Source organism: Rattus rattus, chromosome X (assembly GCF_011064425.1).
Source record: "Rattus rattus isolate New Zealand chromosome X, Rrattus_CSIRO_v1, whole genome shotgun sequence".
NCBI lineage: Eukaryota > Metazoa > Chordata > Mammalia > Rodentia > Muridae > Rattus > Rattus rattus.
The window spans coordinates 102844998-102868099 of record NC_046172.1 but is presented as its reverse complement, the minus strand read 5'-3'; the positions used below and the strand labels follow the sequence as shown (position 1 = coordinate 102868099).

The 23102-nt window shown below is 42.2% G+C and overlaps 1 non-coding gene and 1 pseudogene across 1 annotated transcript; both read right to left on the bottom strand.

The window, feature by feature from the left end:
• LOC116888118 overlaps positions 1 to 23102 on the bottom strand; it is a 53446-nt pseudogene that overhangs the window by 16084 nt on the left and 14260 nt on the right.
• LOC116889496 lies at positions 3424 to 3567 on the bottom strand. The gene has a single exon (XR_004386445.1). It is a non-coding gene; the product is annotated as a small nucleolar RNA SNORA48 (small nucleolar RNA).

The following is a 23102-nucleotide window of genomic DNA, read 5'->3' as shown; positions in this document are numbered from 1 at the left end:
GAAACAGCCATGAGACAACAATGGAAAGTACAGGGGAATCTTTATGCTTCTCTTCCAACTTCCCTCACGAGAGGATCATGTGATACTCTCAAAACCCTTGACCTTTGAGATCAGGCTGTGCCGGGCCCTAAGTAAAACAGTGTTTTAGCAGACTGGGGCTTGACCTGAGAGACTTCCTTTCTTAAGCAGTTTTGAGGATGAGTGATGACTCTGTATCTGAGAGGGCGTATGGACAGCACCATCTCTCCGACTCTACCTATGAAGCACAGACTGATAAATGTCTTCTCCCTGAGCTTATGAAAGGTGCTACCCTATAAATGTATCAAGGTACATTGGGCATATTAAAAGCGTTTTAGAAGACCAGATCTAAGAAGAAAAGAGTGCGAACTCTTCACTTAGACTCCATAAGGAAGTGACCACACAGTACTGTGACAACAGCCCCATCCACCTCTCAACCAACCACCGGGTGTGTGCATCAAGGACTGACAGTCTCAGAGCTCCTGACTGAGCCCAGGGGCTTCACATAGCATCTCTCTGCCTGTGCCATGGCATAAACGTGGAGGTCAGATGACAATTTAGGGGAGTGAGTTCTCTCCTTCCCCATGTTTGCCCTGAGGATGGAACTCCGTCTTGGTTGCCAGTGCCTTTACCTGCTGAGCCATCTCACCAGCCCTACTGGTTAATATATTTAACCACTGCCTCAATTTTGTTAATAATCATAATTCTGCTCTTTTTTTTCCTTGAGTGAATTTTAGCAAATTGTAGCCTGACTCTACTGATAACCACAGCTTCTCTAACAAGATCTCTCCAGAACTGACATCCATATCAGCTTTCCTCTTAGGCCTTTTGAATCTCCTTGCCTCTTTAGCCCTTTATATTCATTTTGTAAAGCACACACACACACACACACACACACACACACACACACACACACACACACACACACCGTACAATATGCATTATGGAAATTAGCACTAGTAAGTTGATATTGGCATAAAAAAGCTTTGGTTAGGCCTGCTAAGGAAAGTAAGAGTATCTGGCCATTGAGGAAAATGAATTGACATACTTTGTTCGATAAATTATTTATTCAATAAAATGTGACACCGTGAAAAGACAAACTTATCTGTTTCTTACATAGTTCACTCTTTTCATAAGATTTATTTATTTTATTTACATGAGTACACTGTAGCTTTCAGACACACCAGAAGAGGACATTGGATCCTAGATGGTTGTGAGCCACCATGTGGTTGCTGGGATTTGAACTCAGGACCTCTGGAAGATCAGTGAGTGCTCTTAACTACTGAGACATCTCTCCAGCCCTACATAGTTCACTCTTTTTTTTCTTCTCTTCTTCTTTTTTCTTTTTCTTTTTTCTTTTTTTTCGGAGCTGGGGACCGAACCCAGGGCCTTGTGCTTGCTAGGCAAGCGCTCTACCACTGAGCTAAATCCCCAACCCCCATAGTTCACTCTTAATATGACCTGTTTTAAATCTTGCTGATCACATTCAGTTGGCTATTTCCATAATTTTTCAATTGTTTAAGATTTGCCTTAAAAAAACATTTTATTGATTCTTTGTTTCACATCATGCACCCCAGTCACCCATCCCCTCATACCTACCCTTCACCCTTGTAACCTCTCTCCTAAAATAAATCACACACACATACACAAACAACAACAACAACAAAGCATAGAAAGCATCTCATTGTGAAAGGTAGGTATGTCCCGCTGTGTCCCACAGTATATCCCTCTGTCCACACATCTTCACTTACAAATGATCATTGTAATGAGTCCTTGGTCTGGTTCAAGATCTTTGGCTTCTGAGACACCATCAATTTTAGATCCTTGTGGTGGTTTGAATATGCTTGGGCCAGGGAGTGGTACTATTAGGAGGCGTGGCTTTGTTGAAGGAAGTGTGTTACTGTGGGGGTAGGTTTTGAGACCCTCCTCCTAGCCACATGGGAGCCAGTTTGCCCCTGACTGCCTTTGGATGAAGATTTAAAACTCTCAGCTCTTCCATGCCTGCCTGGATGCTGCTGTGCTCCTGCCTTGATGATAATGAACTGAACCTTTGAACATATAAGCCAGCCTCAATTAAGTGTTGTCCTTTATAAGAGTTGCCTTGGTCATGGTGTCTGTGCACAGCAGTACAACCCTAACTAAGAACAATCCTCATTGGGACTCCTCCAAGTTATCCTGTTGTTGCCCTGTGTCATGGAGATCCTGCAGTTTGGAATAGCAGGACTGACCCATTCATGCATCCCAACCATTTGCAGATGATAAAGATTTTGCGGTGGGCTCTGGATCTAGGCCTGGGTTGTAGCTGAGCTGGTTAGGCTGCTGGCTTTCCCTCATCTGCACCTCCAGGGCAAGGTCTCGAGAGCTCCACTGCTCTGACTAGGCCACCTGTGACAGGACACAGGGTCAGACCTCTCTTGCTCTCATGCCCCCAGGGGCCAGCTTACCCACCCCCAAGCCTCCAGAGCCAGCACCATTGTGCTGCTCAGTCACGGCCCAGGGCCCACTCTCCCAAGTGCTGAAGCCTACAAGGGGCTGGGTCTGTCCTCCCCACCCTCACACCTTTGGGGCTGACTCACCCAGGCCTTTGCAATCAGGGCCAGCTCCACTGTCTTGTCCAGGCAAGGTGCAGGTTTCGCTCTCCCAAGTGCTATAGCCAGTGATGGGAGAGGGCTAGCTCTCCAACTGTTGTGACTCCAGGGCCAGCTCTTCAGGCTACTGCAGGTGGTGAGAGGGAGGGGAAGGGCATCACCCTTGCATCCATACCACCTCAAGGCAGATGAGTGGCAGGGCCAGCTCTCCCATGCTCACACCCTTGGGGCCGGTTTACCTCTGTCCCCACCACTGAGCAGCCTGAGCAAGGCACAGGGCCTGCTCTCTCTGGTGCTGCTGTGGAGAGAAGGGGTCAGCTCTCTAGAGCAGTGCATAGAATGAGGCTCGGGGCCGGTTATGCAGAGCCCCCGGACAGCCACTTGGTCTCTCATGGCCATCCGGACCAGAGACATCCCTAGGTTCTCTAGTGGTGATAGGAGCCATGACATCCACATCAACCCCAGCCAGTGCATAGCCACAGGCTCAGACATGACCCTCAGATGGCGGGTCTGGCCACTCACAACAGGCTTTTCCTCTCCTCCCTCAAGGCTCCAGTTCCATCTCTCTTCATAATGCTCAAGCTACTCCACTTCTCTTTTCCTCCATCTGACACCACAGACTCACACATTGTGGTGTCTTTCACTGCAGGCTGGCCATGTGACTGGAAATCCCCTGGGTCACATCCTCTATCTGTGCTGTGGCATAGGCGTGGCAGCAAACAGGTATCCGTGGCCCATCTGTGAGTGGCGTGGTGGTTGGTCTGCAGGTCTCTGTTTTCCTTTTCCCCTGCTGTGCTGCCGGGATTTGATTTGATTTTTATGTGTCCTAGGCATAAGACAGCTTTGGCCACCAAGCCAGGCATCAAGCTAGGATGAACAAAGGCCTGCCATCTATCTGCTCTGCCCTGACTGACATAAGAACACCGCCACCAACAAGGTGTCTCTGCCCATTGCCGGGGGGGGGAGGGGAGTTCCATAATTTTTATCAAGACACTTTTATTTCAAAATATCAATTCATTACTTACCAGCGTACTGACTCCTCTTTATGTCAGATAAGGGATTTATATCTCTTTCTTTTTTAAAGTTCAATCGAAAATTAGTTCGCTAAGAAGTTTGTACAGTGAGTTTTGACCATATTCATCCATCCACCCAACTCTTTCCAGATCCATGCGTCTTCCCTACCCACTCAACTTTGTGTCCTCTCTTTTCCCCCATCGACTCTACTACCCACATATTCATGCATGCCCAACCTTCCATTGGAGCATGGTGGACATACTAGTAATATATATATCTTAAGGCTCTACACTTCGAATCTACAAATAACTCCCAACTACTGCCAGTTATTTGGTTCATTTATATGCTGCTGAAGCTTATGTCACTTTTATATTTACAGTCCAATCTGTAACTGTATTGATATTTCACACTTTTATAGGTTGACATTCAAAGCTAGCAAACATGACATTACAATCATCATTATGTACAGAGTGTGTCATTTGATCTCTGGAGAAGATATAATCCTATATCTCCATATACCTGGGCCACTTGCAGGGGGAATTCTACTCCTTTCAAGTTCAATTGGATTCTCTTTTTTCTTATGCTCTATCAATTGCTTGCTCATATTACATTTAATATTGTTTTGGTAATAGCAATGGAATCTATAGCCACACAAATGCTACATACATACTATTGATAAGCTATAGTCCCAGCTTCTCATGTCCCATTTTATATATGTATCATGACTTTTTGGAGAGTTCCTTTTCTCAGCATTTTAAATTATCTTTTTTTTTTTTTTGGAGCTGGGGACCGAACTCAGGGCCTTGTGCTTGCTAGGCAAGCACTCTACCACTGAGCTAAATCCCCAACCCCTTAAATTATCTTTCTTTTTATAGATAAAAACATGCCTTTATCACTGTGTTATGTCTTCCAATCATTGGCATAGACTAGTTTTGAATGCTCTGACATTTTTTTTTATTAGTCTCCCTCCTATATAGCTGTCATTTCAGAATTTCAGTCTTGGGTGTTTTCGATAGGGTTTCAATTGCTGTAATAAAACATGACCATGAACAACTTGGGGAGGAAAAAGCTTATTTCAGCTTCCAACTCTTAAGTCATAGTCCATCACTGAGGGAAGTCAGGGCAGGAACTCACACAGGCAGGAGCTGATGTCTAGGTCATGGAGGGCTGCTGCTTGTTCAACATGGTATGTTCAGCCTGCTTTCTTATAGAACCCAGGGATAGCTACAGGCCCAGGGATGGAATCACCCACAATGGGCTGGATCCTTCCACATCCATCGCTAAGAAGATTCGCAGCAGACTTGCCTATAGGCCAATTTGGTGGGGGCATTTTTCAATTGAGTTTCTTGCCTCCCAATTTACTCTAGTTTGTGGAAAGTTGACATAAAAATTCACCAGCACACTGGGTTACTGTTTGTATCTCAAACCTCAGGTCTCCTTTCTTGACTTTGTAAGGATTGCTTGTTGGAGTGCATCCTTAAATCATGTTGGTTTGTTTTGTGTGTGTTTTTTTTTGTTTGCTTGTTTCCAGAGCAGATAGCTGGGAAGTAAGTCCCATGTTCTTTCATGCCTGAAAATGCCCTTTTAATTTTCATTCTTGTATTTGACTAATATAGAATAGGTTAAAGTTATTTTCCTTCTGACTTTGCAGGTGTTACTGTGGAGTTTCTATTTCTCTGTTGACCTTTTGTGCTAGTGAGGTGTTTCAGTTTCTGTAAATAAATCTTCACCCCCCCTCTCTCTGAAAGCCTTAAGGGTATTTCTTCAATGTTTGACATTCTAGAATGGGGGGAGCTGTTGTAAAAATATAAAAATAAAAAAGAGTAAGGGTTGTCTTTTACCCCGCTAGGTCCGCACCGCGGTGCCCCAAGATATCTGCTAGATATCTTGGCGGAAACACATCCCAGTCGCTCACTTTCCTACACTCAAAACCTCACATAAAAGAACACACAACACAATAATTTTTGACCCAATTGGTAAGATATAATTGCCCACTTAAACATACAAAGCCCGGTACCATCCATCCCTTAGGAACATTGATAACAACCTGTAAATACACAGAGCAGACTCTTAACATCACCTGCCAAGGCTTCTCACCCTCTGTCCTGTCTCTTCCTTTCTGTCCTGGTCTCCTCCTCTTCTTTCAAACTTCTCTCCCGCCCATCCTTCCTTCTCCTCCAATGACAGGCCTCCTTCTATCCTGTACCTGCCCCTCACCTGTACTTTACACATTCAATGGGGAGGTGGTTCTGGTGAAGTCACCTGATTCCTGAGTAGTAACAGGGCAGCTGTCCTTGGGGCAGTGGAATAGCATCAAAATACAGATAACTCCAGGGCAAACCACAACAGGGAGCAAAAGCACAGAAGCTTCAAAGTCCATATGACAGAAAGTTGGGGAGGATATACTGCTAATTGTGGGCATCCCAAGGACTGTTAGCTTTGCACTCTGCATCTCATGATAGACCTGGAACAGTTTTGCAAATACACTCGCAAGCAGAAAAATGAAATGGTGGTAACTAGACTGAGTGAAAAATCAGGGTGAGATTCCCAGAAATCAATGGAATGGGGTGGGTCACTTTAAAGTGGGGTCTGGCTTCAATACTTCATAGATATTTACCTATTAACCACAAATAAATTACTAATGGCAGAAGTAGAATGCTCTACTTTTCTAAAATAAGGAGTAATGTTCTCCAGGTACATCTAAGGACCTCCTGACAAATTAATTGTTTGACAGCCTGGGTGGGGGGAGGGGAGAGGAAAGGAAGGAGGTGCGGAGATGGGAGGAGGAGACAGACAGAGACACACAAAGAGAAACAGTCAGAGGGAGACCCAAGCAGCACACTGCTGCCTGGACTTCAATCATTTCCTTACATGGAGAATAAACATATTGATTCTTGACCCTAGCAGAACCAGTTACGGTAATCTCACAGCAGGTTAAATTTGGAAAGGATCTTCAAAGACAAGTGACAAATTCAGAAGGCCTGTGTAAGCAGTGTCAACCTGGGTAAACAGTGCCCAAGGGTTGGAGGAGGGAAGGGAAAATAATGTGATTACTTTTTTTTCTTTTTTTGGTTTTTTGAGACAGGGTTTCTCTGTTTAACAATCCTGGCTGGCCTGGAGCTCACTCTGTAGACCAGGTTGGCCTCAAACTCACAGAGAGATCTGCCTACCTCTCCTTCCCAAGTGCTGGGATTAAAGGCATGAACCACCCCCACCAAGCTATGATTTCAATAAATTAAAAGATGTCTAGAAAGGGCCTGACTATAGCATAATTATGGTTGATAAAAGTACAGAACCCCTTCCTCCAACTCCACTTTCTTTGGATATTTTCTGTCAAGAAGAAAATTTTATACCAATCCCCTGGCTTAGTGTTTACATAAATTTAACATGTATGTGCCATACATGAGGATTTGGTGGGTCTGAAGAATTTATATCCTTAATAAGTTCCCAGTGACACTGTTGCTGCTTCTCCTGCTGGTGGTGGTAGTTCTTAACTACAGGTTGACTAGTGAGAGTCTAGGTCAGACAATGACAGGAAGGAAAGTCCAAACTGGGTAAAATGCTCATCAAAAAAGTGTCCCATTGCTTAAAGTAGGTGTAAGTCTATAGTCTGTACAAATTACATCACTCCAAGCATTGAGAAGCAAATGAGACAGCTAAGCTACTATTGGACAAATTTTATTTCATTAGTTTGGAGTTTAGGAAAAGCGCTAAAAGGCCAAGGGCATACAAGTTGGATCATAGATTTTAAAATGGAAAGGAGAGGGGGAAGTGTTAATGGATAGATCAATAATACTTGACAGTTTCAGGAGACAGTCTAATAAAATGGCTTATGTACACTGTGACTCCCTGGGAACAAATGTTGTCAGACTAGTTTCATTATCTGTCATAGGTTTGCTAGAGTGACATTTGCTGAACACTACCTGAAGACGTTCATCCTTTTTTTTTTAATGTGTACAAAACAGTACAACAGGGACTGGTTGTGAGGATAATTAGGAGTGGAGTTAGTAGCTGGTTGCTCAAGTCTGCCCAGACAGCTCTGGTTAATGATGACAAGCTCCCAAGGGGTAACCTCAAGTCCTATTACAAATCTTTGCTCTTAACAATTTTATTAATGACTTAGATGAGGAATCCTCAAAGATTAGAGTATATTAGAATATCTTGGTGGAAAGGGCGTGACTGATAGAAATGTATGGTTCATGTTTCTAATCCTCGGCTCTGTTTTCTTCAGGTTCTGGATAGGGCAATAATCTTTTTCTTTTCTTGCAATGTTGGGATAGAATCTAGTTCCTTATGCATACTAGGCAAGTGTTCTATCACCGAGTTTATATATGTGTATATATATATATGCGTGCATGTATATATATGTATATGTATATATAATATTTACTTTGGTCCATGTCTATGTTAGGTTGTTGTAACAGAGCACCTGATTTGTAAAGAGTAGAAGTCTACTGTATTTCATAGTTCTAAAGGATGGGACATCTAAGAGCGTGGTACTGGAGTCTTCTGGAATTCAGGTAAGGCCTTATAGTGTTTCAACTTATGGAGGCAAAAAGAAGGGGAATCAAATGCACACAGAAGAGAGAATGCAAGGGCAAGGGGTGATCTTGTCTTATATGATCTACTCTTAGAGTAACTAATCAACCACAAGACTGAGAACTTGTGTAGGAAGGGTACTATCCATTCATGAGGTATTTGGATCATCACTTAGGCTCCAGTCCTCAGCACTGCCATACAAGATCAATAGGTTCCAACACATGAACTTTTTGGTGGACACTCTCAAATTATGTCAATCTATATTGTTTTAATTAATTATTTTAAAAAGAAGTTCAGGAAGCAAGAGAATGGACTCATTGGTTAAGAGCATGTGCTGTCCTTCCAGAAGACCTGAGTTTGATATTTAGTACCTGTAACAGGGGCTTACAACTGTCTGTAATGTTAGCTCAACAGGATCCAACATTATGTTCTGGTCTTCATGGGGTGGTGTGTGTGTGTGTGTGTGTGTGTGTGTGTGTGTGTGTGTGTGTGTGCACAGTTTTACTTTTTTGAGAAGATAGGCTACACACACCTTTTATTATTTCTTCCACAAATGACACTAAAAACTCTTGACACTAATAAGACAAAAATAAGAATACTGTGACAAATGGAGAGAAAGTAGACTATTTAGCAATCTTGGAGCCTAAGAAATGTCATGATGTAGTTTCTCTGGGTTTTCTCTTTGGGTTATGTATTCTAGAGTTTGAGTTAAGAAGGCATCTATTTGGAATTGCTAATGATTGTAGACAAAGAGAGAAAAGGGCCATCGAAAGGCTGTTCTCTTTAGCCAAAAGATCAGTAAAGGGTTGCCTCGCAGGGCATATTTTTAGACAGCATTCTACTCTAGCCAAACACCACAGAAACGCTCTAGCAGGGAGCCTAGACTTCTACCCACACAAGGTTATAACAACACATTCCAGTCCTCCCACTAAGTGGTATCTGAAGAGGCCTGGGAAAGAGTCAGGACTTTGAATGCTGCCAAAAAGGAAAGTAGTAACTTGCCTTGTGGTGCCTTTAGAATTTAGAGAAAGGAGAGTTGAGAAGCTGTTGTATAAGCCAGGGAAGGCCCACAACCTTCATTCCTACTCACTAGGTTCTTCCTCAGATGTGGAAGGGAGTCAAGAAGATAACCTGGACTTTCACCACGAATTAGCAGTACACTGCATTTACTTTCTCCTTTTTTTGTGACACAGCTATCACAGGAAAGCAGCTAAATTCTCGGGCTTAAATATGATTCAAATATATACAAAATGTCAAGGCTTCATTAGAAAATCTTTGGTTGAATCAAGAACCAGGAGAATCTGCAAATGATTTTAAAAAAGGATAGTGAAAATATATTTATTAGACAGCTTTATAACGCTAACACAAACTACTTGAGATAATTATAAAGAGAAAAGATGGGTTAGAGAGATGACTCAGTGGTTAAAAGTACTTTATGCTCTTCTAGTATGCCCAAGTCCAGTTCCTAGAAGCCACACTGGGAAGCCTATAACTCCAGCTCCAGGGAATAGAATATGACATCTCCTGGCCTCTGACATCACCTGCACATATATGGCATGCACACACATACTCTCTCTCTCTCTCTCTCTCTCTCTCTCTCTCTCTCTCTCTCTCTCTCACACACACACACACACACACACACACACACACACACACACACAAATTTAAGAAAATTGAAAAGAACAAAATGTTTAGTGAGGTTTTGTAATTCAAACTTAGAAGTTAGAGCATTTGGAGGGCTGAGGCAAGAGGACTACCATAAAGGTTCGAGGCCAGTTTGGGGAACAAACAGAGAAAGGAGAGGGAAAGAGATTGATTTGGAAATTCCTTTTGACGTTCTAGTCCATGACTGGTCAAGGCCCATTACCTTTAGGCTTTTCATAGTAGTAGCTAGAGAGCAAGAGCAGGAAGCTTGTGACAGAAAGAAACTGCCCATCTGTAGGTCAGTAGGTGTTACAATAGAATGGGAAGTCATAGTTACAAAAATAAGGGATAAATTTAACCAGAGAGTAAAAGCATATGCACACTGAAATAAGTTTAACTTCATACTGATGAAAGGAGGAACATTTATAAGAGCTATAGAAGTAGCAAGCATTCAGTTCTCAGCATCCACATCAGGCAGCCCACAGCTGCCTGTAACCCCAGATCCAGGGAATCTAGTGCTCTCTGACCTCTCTGGACACCTGTGCTCATGTGACACATGAGCGCACACACACACACACACACACACACACACACACACACACACTAATGTAAATAAAAATAAGATGTAAAGAATAAAAATGTGGGCTGGAGAGATGGCTCAGTGATTAAGAGCACTGACTGCTCTTCCAGAGGTCCTGAGTTCAATTCTCAGCAACCACATGGTGGCTCACAACCATCTGGAATGGGATTTGACGCCTTCTTATGGTGTATCTACAGTGTATTCACATACATAAAACAAATAAATCTTTAAAAAAATCATTAAAAATGCCTTCCTATTTAAAAAAAAAGAGTAAAAATGTGAAGTCAAAGAAGTAAAGAGTATAATTCTAGTTAAGAGGAGCTATAAAGATAGGCTGGGGAGGGGTTGGGGATTTAGCTCAGTGGTAGAGCGCTTGCCTAGCAAGCGCAAGGCCCTGGGTTCGGTCCCCAGCTCCGAAAAAAAAGAAAAAAAAAAGATAGGGTGGGAAATGTACAAAAGTTGTAACATTAGGAGATTATACAAGATGGTGATCTAGTTAATGATAATATACCCATAAAACTTACCAAGGGAGTAAACTTTAGGTGTTTAAACCATAAATTTAGCTAACACATGAAGTAATACATTTTGATTTTATTCAAACACTTAAACTTATTTCATTATATGTGTATAAATGTTTTGCCTGCTTCTATGTATATGCAACATGTTTATGTCTGATGCCCTTAGTGGTCAGAAAACAGGTTACATCCCCTAGAACTGGAGTCACAGATGGTTGTGAACTACGATGAGATGCTGAGAACTGAACCCCAGTCCTCTGCACGAGCAGCAAACGCTCTTAAACACTGTGCCATCTCCCTGAACCCCCCAGTAATATATGTTAATTAGTTCATTTGAGCCATTTCACAACATAAAGATATTTTAAACATTATGTTGTATGTGATAAATATATAGAATTTTAGTGTCTATTAAAATAAATCAATTACAAAATTAAAAAAGCATGACAAAGCTGTCTATCAGAAATCCACCTGTGTTAAAAGTTTAAAGATGAACATATATTCATATATAACTATATATCTGTCTTAGGGGATGTGTGTGTATGTGTGTGTGTGTGTGTGTGTGTGTGTGCGTGTGTGTCTGTGTGTGTGTATCTGTTTAGTTAGGGTTTTATTGCTGTGACGAGACATCATAACCATGGTAACTCTTTTTTTTTTTTTATTTATATAGAGTACTCTGTAGCTGTCTTCAGACACACTAGAAGGGCATCAGATCCCATTCCAGATGGTTGTGAGCTACCATGTGGCTGGGAGGTCCTGGAAATTGAGCTCAGGACCTCTGGAAGAGCAGCCAGTGCTCTTAATGGCTGAGCCATCTCTCCAGCCACCATGGTAACTTTTAAAAAGGAAAAAAATAATTGGGGTTAGCTTACAGGTTGAGAGGTTTAGTCCAATATCATCATGGTGGAAAGCAGGGCAATGATGCTGGAGAAGGAGCTAAGAGTTCTAAATCTGGATTGGCAGGCAACAGGAAGAGAGAGTAACACATGGCCTGGCTTGAGCATCTGAGACCCCAAAGCCTACCCACAGTGACTCACTTCTTCCAACAAAGCCACACCTCTTACAACAAGGAACTGTCTCAGAAGTTAGTGATTTGGTTAGCTGGCAATACTTATACAGGGTACAACATACCAGGGCACCCAAGGACTGCACTTGAACACGTGGAGTTGCAGAATTACCAGCTGGCTTGAAATATTTTCCCCCACATCAGCTTGCCTATTATCCTAGGTAAACACCATTTCTCCCCTTTAGTTAGCCTTTGAGCTCGAGGAAGTGATCCACCTGTCTAAGTTCTGTCAAGATTGCCTGGCAATGTGCTTCAGAAGGCGGCTTCAGCTCTCTTCAAAAGCCCAAGTATGTTATGCGGCTTTCCCTTGGTTGGGATCGAGGCAGCTGCCTAACACAGGAACCACGAAATGTTGAGGCAAGTAGGCTTTCCATTTTCCACTCCTGCTGCTCACAAGGCCTGGGGTCAGTGTTCGAGGTGAGACCTTTGAGAACTGACCTCTTCTACTTCCATGGATCACATAATGATTTGTGACTTCCCTCGGCACTTCACCGCTTTCTTGGCTTGCTTTCAATGTAAGCCTACACCATTTTTTTTTCTTGGCTAGGGATGACAGTTCACTTCCTTCCCTGGGGAGTCTTTGCCTCTCTTTCTCTTTCAGCCTGTCACACTTACAGTCTCTTCTGAAGTCCTCCTTTCTCTAACCCATGACATCGCTTTTGAATCCTGCTGTCTTGTTTTCCATTTATGTTGACGTTTGTGTCATATGTGAAAACCTTACAGGAACTCCGGAACATTTTGCAGTAGCCGAGTACTATTACTCTTGACTGTTGAATGGCCATGGCCTTGTGCTTTCTATAGTATAATTAATGTTAATATAGAAAATACATGCTAAGAGTCATAGAAACAGTATAGAAAGTAGCTTATGGATTCAGATCACATCCACTCCTGTGTTCTAGGAATACAGAGACTAGGTAGACGCTAAGGGCTTTCTCAGAGAGCCTTTTCCTGCCTTATGCTCAAAGCTGCCATTATTTCTCCAGTGATCTTTCATTGCTGCTTTAGTGAATTATCACAAATGCAGGGACTTCAAACAACATAGAGCCACTACCTACAATTTATTCAGAGGCTCTTCAGGATGAAAGTAACCCTCTCTGTCTTCAGTGATAGGAAGTTCTTTATCTCTAAATATAAAGCAGCACTTGACTAGGTGTACTGGAGAGGTTTTCTAATGGTAGGTAATAAAATAAACACAGAAGTTCTAGAATCCTCCCTACCGCGGTGTAAGCAGTTATGCCACTTTATATTTAGAGATAGAGAACTTGCTATCACTGACGACAGGAGAGGGCACTTCTTTCAATCCTCAGATACCTGGACCTGACAATTTGGGAAGTAAAGCCAGCTAGATGTATTAGCTTAGACATGTTGCTCTTAAAGGCCCTCCAGCAGAATCAATGCCTTAATCGGTTTGTCTTAAAGGTCAGTTGCAAATGATCTACAAGGTTTGTGTATCCCCTGTAATTTAGTTCGTTTCCTTTAAATTCATTTATATTTTACATTTGGATTCTATCTGAAAAATCTTGACTAGGTGTACTGGAGATGTTTTCTAATGGTAGATAATAAAATAAGCACAAAGTTCTAGAATCCTCCCCACAGTGGTGTAGATAGTAGAGTGGCATACTTTGGCAACATCTGCAAGGAAAATGCATATTGACACTCTAGGCAACATGGAAGATTCCAGGGGACATTTCCAGTTGGCTCTGAAATGGAGTCTAAGGAGACAATTTTCACAGACTTTCAAATCCCATTCGCTCACCTGCCTGCATCTTTGCCCATACGCTGTCCTCTATCACGTTTCTAACCATACCTTACCTGTATGACCCTTCCCTTCCACTTGGATTCTCTAGTCTATTCCTAGTCACTCCTCCTACTCAGTATCATGTTCCACTTCCTCCCAACTCTGTCACCAACACGTAGTTAAAAATGTTCCCTCTTTGCAGCCAACCATTGAACTGAGCATGGAGACCACAATGGAGGAGTTAGAGAAAGGACTGAAGGAGCTGAGGGGGTTTGCAACCTCATAGGAAGAACAATACCAATAAACCAGACACCCCAGAGCTCCCAGGGACTAGACCACCAACCAAGGAGTACACATGGAGGGACCCATGGCTCCATCCACATATGTAGAGGATGGCATTTGTCAGATATCAATGGGAGTGAGGCCCTTGGTCCTGCTAAGACCAACCCCAGTGTGTAGGGGGATAGTCAGAGCAGAGAGGTGAAGGGGTGGGTGGGTGGGGGAACACTCTCATAGAAGAAGGGGGTGGGGGGATGGAACAGGGGGGTTATAGAGGGGAAACCAGGAAAGGGGTAACTTTTAAAATGTAAAAAAAATTCAATTAAAAATATATAAAAAGTTAAAAATGTTCCCTCTTACTTGAAAATTTCCATAAGCATAAAAATATGATGTTATTTCTTCTATTATTAAAAAAAAAGTCTTTTCACCCAACTTCCCCCTTTAACCAGTGCACTTATTTCCTGGCTCCTCCATAACCAAATTCCTTGAAAGACCTCTGTGTATTTGACAGCTCCAATTTTTCTTCTTGTTTTTTTTCTCTCTTAAACACAATTTAGATAAGCTATTATTCCAACCATGGTACCTGTAGGCAAGTCCCAGATCCAGGTGTGTGACTACACACCTTTAATCTGGGCCACACGTTCTGCTGGAGATCTTGGACATTGGAGGAAGGAAGACTCTTCTTTGCCTGTTTGCCTTGTGGGACTGAGCAACTGCTAGATCCTTGGACTTCCATTCACAGCTGCTGCTGACCATTGTTGGGGAGTTGGACTACAGGCTGCAAGTCATCAACAATTTCCCTTGCTATAGAGAGACTACCCATAAGTTCTGTGATCCTAGAGATCCCTGACTAATACAGTACCTAACAGCTTTTGTCAGGGCTGCCTTCAATCATCCTCTCCCATGACTCAACAGAAGTATCTCACTGTGAGTATTGCATCCCACTCTTCCTAGCCTTCTGTAATGTTTGAAATGAAAACAAGATTCAAATAGGGTCTTACTACATAGGTCTGTGTGGCCTGAAACTTGCTATGTAGATCAGAGTCACCTCAAATTCTCAAAGATCCCCTTGCCTTTGCCTCCTGGGTCCTGGGATTAAAGATGTGCAACAAGATACCCTATGGCTGCTCTTGATCAAAGCCAGTTGTTTTCAGTTCATCTATTCAAACTGTATACATCAGTGTTCTCCAGGGCTCAGGACTCAGAATTCATATTTATCAGCATTCTTCTTTTAGAGGCCTCATCCAATCTTATAGCTTTAAGTACCATCTATGTGTTGATGATATCATAATATGCATGCCCCCATCCAGATATTTGTTCCGAACTCCAGACTCATATGCTCACCTGCTTAATTGACATCTGCTCTTAGAGACTGTGGTAGACAGAATTCTATTATAGGCCCTGTGATGTTTGCCCCTTTGCACTGTGCCCTGCATGACTCATTTCCTTTCGTTGAAAATGAGACCTGTACATATCTTACCACTGTGATGATTAGATTATTAACGTAGCAAAAGTGAAGACATTTTAAAAGCTAAAAATATTAGTAACATATATTGAGAAGTCTTGGTAGAATTCCTGGCATTTGCCCCTCTATGCCTGTCATATACATATAGAACAAGGGTTATACTTGTGTCAGTGTGGTCTGGATCTCATGACATGCACCTGTTCATAATTCTCCATTTCCTTATTAACAAAGTGCTCGAGGTATTTTTATCATGTCATTAAATGCATACAGGAGATATTCTTGTCCAGAAAGCCTTTCTGATTGGCAGGGTAGGATCCTCTTCTCTTATCCCTGGTCCCTATTGCTTGTTCCACCAAAGTCCTGATGACAGCTAAGACAACAAGCTTGCTTGTCCATGATTTCCCATAGGCAGCTGGCTCCGTGGGAACACAAACTAAGTTATCACACTTTTAAAGATTTATTTACTGTATTTGTTTTTTATATGTATGTGTCTTTGTATGTTTGTGTACATGCCTGTGGGAGGGGGCAGAAAAGAGCATCAGATTTCCTGGAGCTCAAGCTCCAAGTAGTTGTAGTGGGTGCTGGAAACAAAAGTTGGGTCCTTTGGAAAAATCAGGAAGTGTATTTAATTTCTGGGCCATCTCTCCAGCCCCATAGCACTTTGTCTAGAATCCTAGACAAAAGCAGGAGTGTTTGCTGAATAGGTGACAGAGGAAAATTATACCTGAGATTCTTAAGGTGTGGTATTCAGATCAGTAGTGCAGCCATTACCAGTGAGTGTGAGGCAGGCTTCTTGGGTTTTGCCTCCAAATTTTGAATAAAATACTCAGGAGATTGGGCCTAGAAAAAAAGTTTCAGGTGATTCTGAAGCACAAAAATGTGGGAAGCAGCCAGCTCAATCGCAGACTTCCAAGCCTGAAGATAGGCAGTGTTGGACTTGAGGGTTGAGTGAAAGATCAACTGGTATAATTCTCAGCAGGTAAGCAAGGGCAATCATTGGAATCAACCACAATGATTGAGATGTGCCATAGGCTGCTCTTGTTGAAGAGAGTCTATTCATGCTCCAGGAGATGGTCCTGTACCCGTGCATATCCTGGCACGACATAGTCTCTTTCTTAAAGAAGAGAGCACAGAATTAGGGAAAGGATAGTGGGGATGGGAATGGGAGTGTGTCTTAAGGTTTCTATTGCTGTGATGAAATACCACGACCAAAAGCAGCTTTTGGAGGAAAGGGTTTATTTTACATCTCGTAGTCCATCATCCAAGGATGCAGGAATCTGGAGGCAGGAACTGAGGCAGAGGCCATGAAGGAACACTACTTCTAGCTTACTCCCTATGCTTGCTCAGCTTGCTTTCTCATAGCATCCAGGACTACCAGCTCAGGGATGACAAATCCCAGCGATCTTAGTCCTCCCACACCAATCGAGAATGAAGAAAATACACAGTGTGCCCATAAGCCAATCTGGCAGGAACATTTTCTCAATTGAGGTTTCATCTTCCCAAATGACTCTAGCTTATATCAAGTTCACCTAAAACTAGACATAATAGGGAAGAATTAGAGGGGAGGGAATGGGGATGGACTTGATTTAAACACATTATATGCATATATGAAATTCTAAATCAACTTAAGGATCATCTCAGTACCTTCAGACTCTCATCCTCTGACATAAAGATGATAAATGTACATACGGGGATTCCACGGCAACTGACTGCAGTGCTACTGCTTCACGCAGGCGATTCTTCATGGTTAGTCACGGCATGACACAAGGCCCTCACTGTCGTGATGCCAGCATGAGGGAAAAGTGCCTCCCAACCACTGCTTTCAAGTTGTTGCCGTGGGCACCATTTTTTAATTGTCTGGGACAAATTACATGACCCAGCCTACCTCCACCCTCCTACTGCCCCATAAGGCTTGGTCAAACAAGAGCTCAAGAACTACTTTTAGATTTAATTAAGGTGCCTAATATAAAGATAACTTAGAGTTAATCCATGGGGAAATTATCTGAAGTGAGCCTGACCCAACAAAGTGAATGAATCATACCTCTTTGGAAAGGGAATTGGATGCTTGAAATTAGCTTTATGAGAACCATCACTATTATATATACCAATAAAACAAGGGAGTTTAGAGAACAGACAACTGTTCTTTTTTCTTGGCCGTAAAGAAGCAAGCTTCCAAGAGTTCTACAGCTGCTAATAATCATGCAAGGGTGAAAGGAGACTGCTTTGTACATAGTACTACTCACCATCTGCCATAATATATCTGTATCTAGTTTGTGACTCGTCTGATTTATTCTGCTCCCTAATCCCTATGGGTAGGGATTTTCATGTGTTTTGTTCAGTGACAAATCCCTTAGTGCTTTAAGCAGTGACTGTTACATAATAAGTAGTAATAAATATTTGTCACATGAAGAAGTACACGATTTATTTGTTCCCTATAACCAAATTCTTTTCTCTATTAATAGTCCTTTCACCATGTCCATCAGAAACTGATACCCCTTTTCATTGAAATGAATTTACTCTACACTCTTGCCTTGGGATGTTTTCCTGGGGAGATGTGAACAAATGTCTATTCACCCCAGATGTGGTATATAAAACAGACCAAAGAAGTAAATTATATCCAAGTGCAGCTTGGTGGACTGATGAATTTATTGGGCCTACTCACAAAGATATATTTAATGTTACTTATAGGCATGTTAATGTTTTTTTTTTCGGACCTGGGGACCGAACCCAGGGCCTTGCGCTTGTTAGGCAAGTGCTCTACCACTGAGCTAAATCCCCAACCCCATAGGCATGTTAATCATAAAAACACCCCAAAAGCTGTATAGATGGAATCTCCACTTCAGTTAACTTCCTTCTCCTATATCCTCTAGTGCCTCCTGAATTACGTGAGGCAAAATTACATCTACTTGGGATGCAGGTGGAAGCCAGTGGCTAGAATTCTAGGTAAAGGTTTAATGATCCTTCCCACTTTGCTTTGATGAGGGAATGTTAACAGGTCTGATCATGTACTGTCTCATTCAGGTAGGCGCATTCTCTCTGATTATTGTGGTACTGGCTATGACAGGATGAAGTTCCCCAACACTCTACTCCTGACTCCATTTGTATATTCCTTCCACTTCCTGTACGGCCATGTTTCCTGAACCTCAGAGGAAGTGATATAGATATCTTGTTATTTGTTCCATTTGTAAATGGGTGTTAGGCCAACATGCCTACATAGTAATGGTCTCCATTCTCAGCAATCTGATCAATTCTGTCTCTGTGGTAATGCTTGCTACTATTGTTGATCTCTGATTAAGACCAACAGTAGCAATGACCTATGGGTGAAAATGTTAATGTTGAGAAGGTGCTTTGGAAGGTTTTATTCATTTAACAACAGCAGTATTTTCCCCATTACGCCCATGACCTTTCTAACCACGAGTTTTTGGGTTACAGCACCAGATGTGGATTCCTTCCTTGTGAAACATTTGGTTGTACCCATAATAGTTTTGTCACTGTTGCACCATTAAAGCACATCTTTCCTGGCATGTTTACAGTGTGGTATACAGGTCCAAACCAAGTAGGACTGTCGGTGATCTACACTAGGAATGCTTCAGCAGGGAATTATCTAGTTCAGTTCCGGCTTGAGTCTCCATGTCTTGAAACCAAAACATGCAGCATGTTCAGCAGTAGGGTTTTACTGTGCCGTTCCAGTATGGGGTTAGTAGCAGTGGCAGGAGTCTGTGTTGCATGGGGTGAGGGGAGGCTTCAGATGCACCCTATCCCAGGCAACTCTTAGGTAATTAGACTTATGAACAAAAAATGAGGATTTCTGTTCAGTAATTGCTTTAGTTGCTTCTCTGTCATTGTGATAAATCCTATGACCAAAAGCACCTTAAGGAAGAAAGTTTATTTTGGCTTATAGTTTTTGAGGCATAAGAGTCCATCCATTATGGTGGTAGAGCACAGCAACGAGCAGCTGATATTGCAGTAGAATGTGAGAGATCACATCCTCAATTTCAAATATAAAGCAGAGACAGTGAACTGAAAGAAGGAAAAGGCTAAGGAGTTTCAAATTCTGCTTTCAATGATATACTTTCCCCATCAGGACTACATGCATGCCCTCTCCTAACAGTACAATCAGGTGAAGTCAGTATTCAAATATCTGAACCAATGGCGAACATTTCTCATTCAGACCACCACAATAATCATGTTTTCCGGGAATGTCTTTTTCTACCCATGCAGAATACCTAAATTCAAAGTCTTTAACCATTGTTTTAATATTGACAGGCACAGACTGTCTTAGAATTTAAAAGGCCTGAAACAATTCAATAACTTTTATCAGTTGCTCCCGCAAAAAAGAATGAATATAGTGGTTTGTATTTAAACCTCTACAATCGATAATTCTCTATAATCCATCCTGATTCCTCATCCTGGGGCACTGCCTGGGGTTGACATGCATCTTCCCATGACATGCATCTTCCATGGCTCAGAAGGGCCAGGTAGTTTTTCTCTGTTCATGCTATGGCTATGGAGTATCACAGCCATACTCTCCCCTGCTGCACATGTTGCATGGTTCTTGCAGGCTCCTCATGTCTGATAAACTCCTGGCCACTTCTGGCCACTTCCTCTTCACTGACCTCAGCTAACTTCTGAAAGAGCCCAAGGCTGGGTGGATAATCTCTACTCCTGTGGGAGAAATGTACCCAGTGTACCCTAGGAAATCTGAAACCTTTTAACCAACACTGCTCTATTTTAATATCTATCCATCGACACCCTTTGTCCCCGATGCTCTTGGGGGTCACCAGAAACTAAGACACACTTGGCTCCATCACCTTCCTGAAACAAATATGCTGCATATTAAGGAGGGACAAATTAATCTGCAATTCAGGTTATACCTCTGGTTGCTCTGCATAATCCTGACCTGCAGACAACTGTGGCTATCCTATTAGGGATGCTGCTAAGTGGTTCCCACTTCACAAAAATCTTTCTTCTACAGTAACTGGTATCTCCCTGTTATCCTTTGGTGAAGGTTTGCCTTCAGGTATCAAGGCATTCCAGAAGCTTAGAAGTTCGTCATTTGATAGTCTATAAATTATTTGCCTAGGAACCTGACTTGATATAGATCTTGCTACATTTGTTGTCAAGTGACTTAGACAAGCCACTTTATCTATCTTCTCTTCTCCTCTCCTCTGGATTGATCTAGCACATTATATATCAAATTTACATAGTGGGATAAGTCACTCAGATCTTCCAGACCCTCTCCTACCTCAATAATGATCATGATCCACCATGAGGCTCATCAACACCACAAAAGCCCCATACCAACCTGGGCATCCCTTTTGAGTTGAGCTTCTTTCTGCGCTCTGCTGTAAACACAGTCCTTTCTGGCCAGGTGACCTTTGCATTATATACCACCTCTTATGACCAGTTTCATCACTATCATTTCTACCCCCTTTTCTCCTTCATTATTCCACTGCTGTCCTGAGTTCCAAGTTATTTGATCTCGGAGGGTCTATATAGTATAAATTTGTACTCTTTTTGCATATGACTCCCCATCGAGACATATGAAATTGCAAGTCAGTACAGGCAAAACTTATATTTAATCTGTTATCGTGGTGAGGAGCATGGCAGCATGCAGGCAGACATAGTGCTGAGAAGTAGTTCAGAGTCCTACATCTGGGTCTGCAGGAGACAGGGAGAGAGAGCCACTGGGCCTGGGTTGGGCTTTTGAAACTTTAAAGTCCACTTCTAGTGACACGTTTCCTTCAACAAGGCCATGTCTACCAATCCTTTCAAATACTGCCACTCCCTAAGCATTTGAAAATATGTACCTATGGGAGCCATTCTTATTTAAACCACCACAGTGATACTTGAAGGGATTAAATTATATTCTGTTGTGTGTGAGCCATTTTCAAGATATCCCCATATTCTTGGCAGAGCACATTCATCCAGGAAGTTTATCCCCATATATATATTTATATATATGTAATGTATAAGATGTAAAATGTATAAGGAAATGGCTTCCAAGGGATTTTCCTCTCTGTCTTTCCACCCTGGTTTCCTTTTGAGCAGACATCTTGACGTCAGTTACATGTCTCTTCACTCATAGTAGGAGCAATCCTACTGTAGCAAAAGGCACACCACTCCAATATGACAGGATCAGGGGAAGACACAGGAATTGCACCTGTGATTTAGTTCTAGCTGCCTGGCTTAGCGCCTAAAGCAGAAACAGTCCAACTTCTCCTTCTGAACTTGGTTCTGTTGTGTTCCTGATTCGGAACTTCATGGTGCATGCCTTTTCCTGGGGATTTGTGAAGAACTGTCAAAATGATATACCAAGATTGCTGACCCCCAAAACAAAACTGATGGGATTTGGGGTATTAGAATCTGAAAGTTATCATCCATCTGGGTTTGGGGGCTAAATGGACAGGAATAGCAACCTGGCAGCTGTGTATACAACTCTGAGGCCAAGTTTCCTCTTTGAAAATGATTACTCATTGGGTTGATAGAATCAAAATCAGGAATATATTTTTTAATGCCAAGAAAAGTTTCTTGTATGAATACGATATCAAATTATATGTATTGTTCTGTAACCTATTTGGGCAAAAATCAGTTTTGCATACATAAACTTAAATGACTTGTACTGGGACCTGGCTTACTGTTTGTCTTAGTTAGGGTTTCCATTGCTGTAAAGAGACACCATGACAAAGGTAACTCCTTTTCCCCATCTTTATTAACTTGAGTATTTCTTATTTACATTTGAGGTTATTCCTCTTCCAGTTTCCGGGCCAACATCCCCCTACTCCCTCCCCCTCCCCCTTCCTTATGAGTGTTCCCCTCCCCATCCTCCCCCCATTGCCGCCCTCCCCCCAACAGTCTAGTTCACTGGGGGTTCAGTCTTAGCAGGACCCAGGGCTTCCCCTTCCACTGGTGATCTTACTAGGATATTCATTGCTACCTATGAGGTCAGAGCCCAGGGTCAGTCCATGTATAGTCTGACAAAGGCAACTCTTATAAAGAACAGCATTTAGTTGGGGCTGGCTTACTGGTTCAGAAGTTCAGTCCATTATCATCATGGTGGAAGCATGGCAGGGTCCAGGCAGGGACCCTTTATATTCTATAGAGTACATTCCCAAAGCTAGTTGATTCAAATGTTACTTGCTTTCAATTAAAATAGGGATGGAGAGTTGTCTTGGTGGTTAAGGACACTTACTTTTTCCCATATAGAGGACCTGGATTCAGTTCCTAGGACCCACGTGGCAGCTCACAAACATCTATAACTTCAGTTTTAGGGAATTAGATCCTTTCTTCTGGCATCTTCTGGCACACTGGCATGCATGTAGGCAGAACACTGATGTACATAAAATAGGAATTAATGCATTTTAAAAAATAAAATAGTGTCAGATTATTTTGTAAAATGGTTGCAACAATTCATACCCCTAACTGGTGTGTGTGTGTGTGTGTGTGTGTGTGTGTGTGTGTAAGCCAGTAATTAATTTTTTGTTAGTCTGATGAGGGAAATGGGATTTTATTATGTTGACTTCAATTTCCCTTTTTATTTACAAAGTTGAGCATCTTTCCCCGTGTGTCCTAATTTGTATGTCTTCTTTGTGAGTTGCCTTCTCTTTTTATAATCTTTTGAGTCTTTTAAAAACTATTTTGTTGCTTTTGATCATGAAG